The sequence below is a fragment of the Dipodomys ordii genome, unplaced genomic scaffold (genome assembly GCF_000151885.1).
Source record: "Dipodomys ordii isolate 6190 unplaced genomic scaffold, Dord_2.0 Scaffold5, whole genome shotgun sequence".
NCBI lineage: Eukaryota > Metazoa > Chordata > Mammalia > Rodentia > Heteromyidae > Dipodomys > Dipodomys ordii.
This window is the reverse complement of record NW_012267221.1, coordinates 31,210,048-31,217,226: the sequence shown is the minus strand read 5'-3', so window position 1 is coordinate 31,217,226 and position 7,179 is coordinate 31,210,048.

Genomic DNA, 7,179 nt, shown 5'->3' with positions numbered 1-7,179 from the left:
TCTGTTTATGTGGTGCTGAGGAATCAAACCCAGGGCCTCATGCTTGCAAGGCATGCACTCTACTGCTGAGCTACCTTCCCAACCCCTATATATAATATTTTTAAAAAATAATTCAACAAATCTTGAGCTGTTGTGGCTGTCTGTAGAACTCTGTTTGCACAAAGGGCTCATTGCGTATCTTGTCCTGCCCAATGCTAAGCTAATGTAAGTATGCACATACTTTGAAGTCAGTTGGATATCCACTTGATATTCTTTTTTTTCTTTATTGAGATTAAGTGATTATACAAATTTCACAGTATTGAGGGATAGTGATACCTAGCTAAAGTCACAAACCCATTTTAACTTAACAAAGCGAATTGTCATTATCATGTTCTATAAAGCTTCTGAATTCTACAAATTTGACAATGCAACTATTTTATCCAAATTGGGTAATATGTACATTTCTTTTTTTCTGCTTAAACGCATGTATTCAAGACCACTGTGGGCAACACTGTCTCACCTTTGCCAACCTAAAATAAAAAATTTGAAAAGTGACTGTACGATTCCATTTTCTGGGAAATACGTACATTTCTTTCTCTCTCATTCCCTCCCTCCCATCACTACCATTGAGTTGCTTAGTTCACTTTTATCAATGTCCAGTGCAGCTGATGGCTCCTCTATTGTATTTTTCCATCCTTTTCCCTCTGATTCTGTACCATCCTCCTAGCTTCCTTGAAATGTGCATATGTATACACCATATGTAAGGTCAAGAACACAGAGTCATGTAAAAATGATGCAACAATTTAAGAAGAGATCCTTTTTTTGAGTCATATCTCCTTGCATTTTGAATTTAACATCTACATATCAGGGAGACCATGTGCCATTTGTCTCTCTAATCTTGGCTTATGTCACTCAACATGATTTGTTCTAGTTCCATCCATTTCCCTGCAAATGCCATTATTTTGTCCTTTCTAATGTTTGCATAATATTCCATTATATATAGTACCACAATTTTTGGATCCATTCATCTGTAGTGGGGCATCTGAGTTCTTTCCGTATCTTGCTTACTGTGAACAGTGCAGCAATGAACACGGAGGTGCAAGAGTCCTCGTATCCTGGTTCTTATTGGTCAGGGTAGCTGCCTAGGAGTGGTATGGCGGGGTCATAGGGTAGGTCTCTATTTAGTGTTCTGAGGAACCTCCAGACTGCTTTCCAGAGTGGTTGTATTAGTTTATATTTCCACCAGCAGTGCAGTAGGGTTCCTCTTTCTCCGCAGACTTGATACTTTTGTAACTGGTTTGATAGTAATGTTAGTATCATCCAGAGTGTGAAAGGCCTTAGAGCATGGGTAAAGAAATCTAATTTGGTTGTATAAGGTTGAGAAATTTATTAGTTACTCAGCAGGGAGGATGAGTAAACAGTCAGATATATTAGTCTGCATTTTAGAAAGAAACTAGTCAGGAATCAGCAGAGTACATTTGGTTAAACATATATTTATAGTAAGTATATAAAATTTACATGTCTGTTCTTAATATTGGCCTCTTCTCCTTAATTTAAGTCAGGAAAAATCCTCTAAACTGGATTAGCATCAAGGAAGAATTACTTCCAGTGGAAATGTAGGATTCTCAATGATGCTGGGGGTTGGGTAGAAATACTCTCAGGGGTTCTAAAAACCACAAAAGAGTTGTACTAGTAGTATCTAGGTGGGCATTTATTAATATTATAATGGGTCTTGTTTTGTATGTGTAAATGCCCTAGTGTTGACATCTTTTTGAAAGCGATCCAAAAGCAGGATTATGGATTTAGACATGATTCTCCATCATTTACTCCCATTTGAGTGTGCAAGAATGAAATATGTGAAATATTTATACAGCACTATCTCAATAAGTCAAACTTTAATTTTGTTACCTCAGGTTGTATTTCTTGGTGACCTGGGAGAAGCAATTACATGATCACCACTGAACCATTCCAATCAATGAAGAGAGCAGACTTTTTAAACCTACACGAAATGCTGTCAATGTGGTACCTGTGGGTAAATTTTGACTTTAAGAAGTGTTTTTTTTTTTTTTATCAAACTTACTTTTGCAAATAAGCAACTAAGAGAAGTATTTATCTAAGCATGACGTAGAGGTTAGGGGATCCTAATGTATTCATATATTTGTGGGTAGAGTCTAGAAAGCTAGATATAATGGCAAAAGGTTGGGAAATAATGATATATAATAAGGGGGAAGTAATCTGTTATATTGGTAGCTCCCCCCATCTTATATTCCATAGAGAATGTATAAGAGTATATACAGTAGGTTGGTACTTGCTAATTCCATTAAAGTTGTGTTATTTTAAAAACAATGTCTTAGTTTGTAGAATTGTATAGAAATAACTTTGGAATAAAAAGACCATAAAGCTGTTCAGGGGTGATGGTTTGTAAGTGTAACACGAAGAATGCCAGATTCCCCTTGGTATTCAATGCCATATGTGATTTTTCCATCAGGGAATGTGCTATACATTAGTTTTCATCTTCTTACACATCTCCTTTCAGCTCATTATTTTTCAATGAAAGTTGGTGATCCATGAGTTTTTATATCTCATCTTTATTGGATGTCTTCTCCCATGTCTGACACAATTTCTGAAATATTTTCTGGGTTTGACTAGGATTTTATGGATTTGGATAGAAATCTAATCCAGAAAAAAAATGTAGGAGTGAAGAATGTTGATAAAAGGAAAAAAAAAAAAAAGGAAAGAGAAGCAACCGCAAAAGGCAGACCAATATACACACTTCTGGAGGCGGGGAGGCAACTAACACCTTTTGGGTTGTTTGTCATTAGTACTCATCTCTAAATGAATACAGATTAATAGTAACATGACATTATGGAGAAAAGTAGGAAAAGAAGTCTATCACAGGCTTGAAATAAAATGATTCAGGAGACTTAGCCAATAGTGCTCGAGAGAAAAATAATGCATCTTTAAAAATTGAGGGATGTAAACTAAACAGGGCCACTCCAAGCTATTTCCTTGTGACGTTGCATCCATTGTGGTCTTTGTCTCCAACTCAGACTTTCTGCAGCTGTTTTCCAACTATATTGGACAAAATCAAACCAAGTCAATTAAAAGTAAATTAGCACTAAGAAGTCAATGATGCCAAATATGGCATCCAAGAAGACTGCCATCCCTGTTTCTGGCTGGTCAGATCAAAGCAGTCGTACATGGGCTGGGAAGGTGGCTCAGTGGTAGAGCGCTTGCCTTGCACGCATGAGGCCCTGGGTTGGATTCCTCAGCACCACAAAAGCAAAAAGAAAAAAGCCAGAAGTGGCGCTGTGGCTCAAGTGGTAGAGCGCTAACCTTGAGCTGAAGAGCTGAGGGACAGCACCCAGGCCCAGAGTTCAGGCCCCACTACCGGACCCCCCCTCCAAAATAAAACAACAAAACAGTCGTACATGGCTTCAGTTTTATTGCTGAACTAGACAGTAAGCCTTTACCTATGAGCTCTAATGGCACTCCAGAGGACCAGTGGTGTCTGTTTCCAGGAGGGGCTGCTCCAGCAGAGCTAGGAACTTCTGCCTGGGAGCTGCTGCCTAGTCTTCTCCGTCTGCCCTCAGCTTATCTACTACACTATTTGGGCATCTTTCATCAGTTACATCTATACAGCTACAGGAGCTGGATAGTGGTGGCTCACACCTGTAACCCTAGCTGTTCAGGAGGCTGTGATCTGAGGACCGTGGTGTGAAGCAGCCTGGGCAGAAAAGTCTGTGTGAGACTCTTATCTCTATTCAACCACTCAAAAACTGGGTATGGATCTGTGGCTCAAAGTGGTAGAGCACTAGAGCAAAAGTGCTTAGAGCCTGAGCAGAAGAACTTAGGGACAGCTCCCAGGCCCTGAGTTCAAGCCCCACAACTGACCCAAAACAAAAACACAAGAAGCTAAATAACTAGGTATGTTTATGTCTCCCCCAAATCATTCTGGCTCTATTATCTATGAAATTTTTTCAGATCTATGAAATGTCCTGGATTAAAAAATCCATTTTTCCTTGAAAGATAATGTTTAATGAATATGAGGGTCTTTATATCATTGTTGCCAAGCATAGCTTTTATTAAAGTTTGAAGAGTGAGAAAGTGAGTGACTTTCCATTAGTCATTAATGGGAAAAATGCCTGTTTGTAACTTTCTACAAGGTGAATGGAAATTGGGGAAAACCAGTTAGATTCCTCAATCTTCTGTGCTCTTTAGTGAAGGATAAATGCATCTCATCTTAATTTTGCTCCTCTTTTAAGGAAATGAGTTGCATGTGCAGTCTGGTTGACCTGCCCCCTACAGCACACAGCTGCTTTAGCATGCTAATTGAATTGTCAACAATAAACACAGGAAAGCCAGGCACTTGAAGCTACCACTTCAGGCCACAATATCTTCATTTAAAGGCTGCCTGCTGTTTCTCCCAAGTATGCATGAAAAGCAATTAAGAATGGTCTTGTGTAACTGCAGTTTGCCAAATCAAGGGTAAGCTGCATATTAGAGCTAACAAAAGATACCCCTAGCACTTCAAATCTTCTCAGGACCAAACTGTGCAGTGGTGCTTGTAATAATGTGTGGCCCAATTAATGGAAAAGCACTTAGCTAAAAGTTAAATAGCCCTGTTGCCTTTTGCCCTATAAACTGGTGTCTAGCCTCAAGCTTGAGAACAACCCTCCCTGCAAGCTTATTTTACCAAGTCAGAAACACAATGCGCCAGATAGGAACCAGCCTAATAACTTCATTGCCCCTGGCCAAACTATTAATGGTAAGAATTTATACTGAATGAATGCATACCTCTTTGCTATTTCTAATTGTCATGGTGAAAAGGTTACTAAACTCTAGCTCACAAAGGCACACACAACAGCTCCATGTGACAGATGGGAGGGAAGGACTGCAGGAATTTAGGCTGGGTTCAAAATAAAAATAAAAAAAATAAATAATAACTGCATTTCCTGGCAGTTATATGTGCCATACTCATATAAACTTCATACCAGTTTTGTAAAGTTGCATGAACTTATTCTCTTATTATTGATGGCTTATAATTTCACTGTTTACTTAAGCATGTTACAAACATGTTTATAAGCTGTCCTAAACTACAAATGAGGCCTTAATTGAAGCGGGCTACCGAAATGTGTGGGACAATTTACCTGTGAGACTTTTTAAACTCCTGCTGCTGATCCCTGGTGGTATAGTGTATAGAAGAAAATGTTTGTGTTAACCCAGGAACATCCCACAGAAACTACAGACAGATCCTTCCTTCTTTCCTTCCTTCTTTCCTTCCTCCCCTCCCTCCCCCTTCCTTCCTTCCTTCCTTCCTTCCTTCCTTCCTTTCTTCCTTCCTTCCTTCCTTTCTTCCTTCCTTTCTTCCTTCCTTCCTTTCTTTCTCTCTTTCTTTCTGTCTTTCTTTCTTTCTGTCTTTCTTTCTGTCTTTCTGAATTGTATTTGGGTTTGAACTCAGGGCTTCATGCTTGCTAGGCAGGTGCTCTAACAATTGAGCCACACCTCCAGCCTTGAAAGGTATTTCTCAAAAGTAAAATTTTATACTGAAAGTAAAAACTTAAAGGCTACTAACAATATAATATTGAAACTTAAAAGGCTCTTCCTCCTTCACAAAAAAAACATAATAAATGCGCATATTAAAATTGAAAATAATTTGTGGTTCTTCTTAGATTGCTATGTAATACAATGTTCTGTTTTAACAGAGTTTTCAAATTAACATTATTTTATAGAAGGTTAGTGTTTATAGGAAGTATATATATATATATATACATGAATTATTAGATCTAGAAATATTTTTATTTAACTAACTCCGATTGTTTCCTAATTATTTTTAGGATTATGGAATGACATATTGAAGCTATTTAATGTTTTAAGGTTTATTTTTGTTATTTCAAGTGTTGACCTTAAGTGTCTTTAATATAGACAGCAGCGTTCTTTGTTCTGCCAAGTAAAAAGCAGCTGTAATAAGATTGTGCTCACTGCTCTCTGCTTTTGGCAAATTAAGAACATGTCTTAGCAAAAGTTATTTATGGCCTTATTTTTCTTTTTTTACAGTTTCCAGTGAAATATTCAATTGTGTGTGTGTGTGTGTGTGTGTGTGTGTGCATGCATACATGCATGTATGCCAGTCCTGGGGCTTAAACTCAGGGCCTGATTGCTGTCTTTGAGTATTTTTGTTCAGGGCTAACATTCTACTACTAGAGCCATAGCTCCACTTCCAGCTTTTTGGTAATTAGTTGGAGATAGAGTCTCATGGATTTTCCTGCCCTGTCTGACCTTGAATCAAGATCCTTAGATCTCAGCCTCCTGAGTAGCTAGGATTACACAATGAGCCACCAGTGCCCTGCACTCAGTCATCTTGAAGAACACTAAAGTCTAAATCACATGTGATGTTGATTAAAATTATGTGGATTATATAATCATATGCACATAGATATTGAGCCTTTGTGATCCTCTCCTAAGAATACGCTTGTTTGGTTTCGCTGTGTGAATGTCTAGAGACCTGTATAATTTATCATGTCCTGGTATATTTTTTGTCTTTTACCATTCAGTATGTTTACTTTTAGCTTTATAGGCATATTCTAATTACCACAAATAAGGGAAACCGTGCATATGATCATATAAAACAGTATTTATTGAAATGAACTCTAAGAAATGGAAAAGAGATTTTTTTGTTGCTGTTTTTGTTTTCTTTGCCTTTTGTTTGTTTATTTTGGGGAGGTCTATTTTGGGGAGGGTAAGGGGGGACACAGAAAGAGTGAGACAGGGGTGAACAAATGCAGTAGTGATGCTCACTAGACACTACGTTGAAAATGAACTATACAACTTGTGTGTGGGGATGGGAGGGAAAAACTAGGGGAGATCAAGGGAAGGGGTGACACTGTTCAAAAACAAATGTACTCATTACTTATGTAAATGTAACTCCTTTGTATATCACCTTTACAATAACAATAATAGTACAGCAGAACGGATTTGACACTTTTTCCTCCTCCTCCTCCTTCTGTCCTGGGGCTTGAACTCAGGGCCTGGGTGCTGTCCCTGAGCCTCTTTGTTCTCAAGGCTAGCACTCTACCACTTGAGCCAGAGCACCACTTCTGCCTTTTTCTGAATAGTTTATGGGCTATCCTGCCCCGGCTGGCTTAGAATCTAGATCCTCAGATCTCAGCCTCCTGAGTTGCTAGGCAAAAAGCCTTTCTT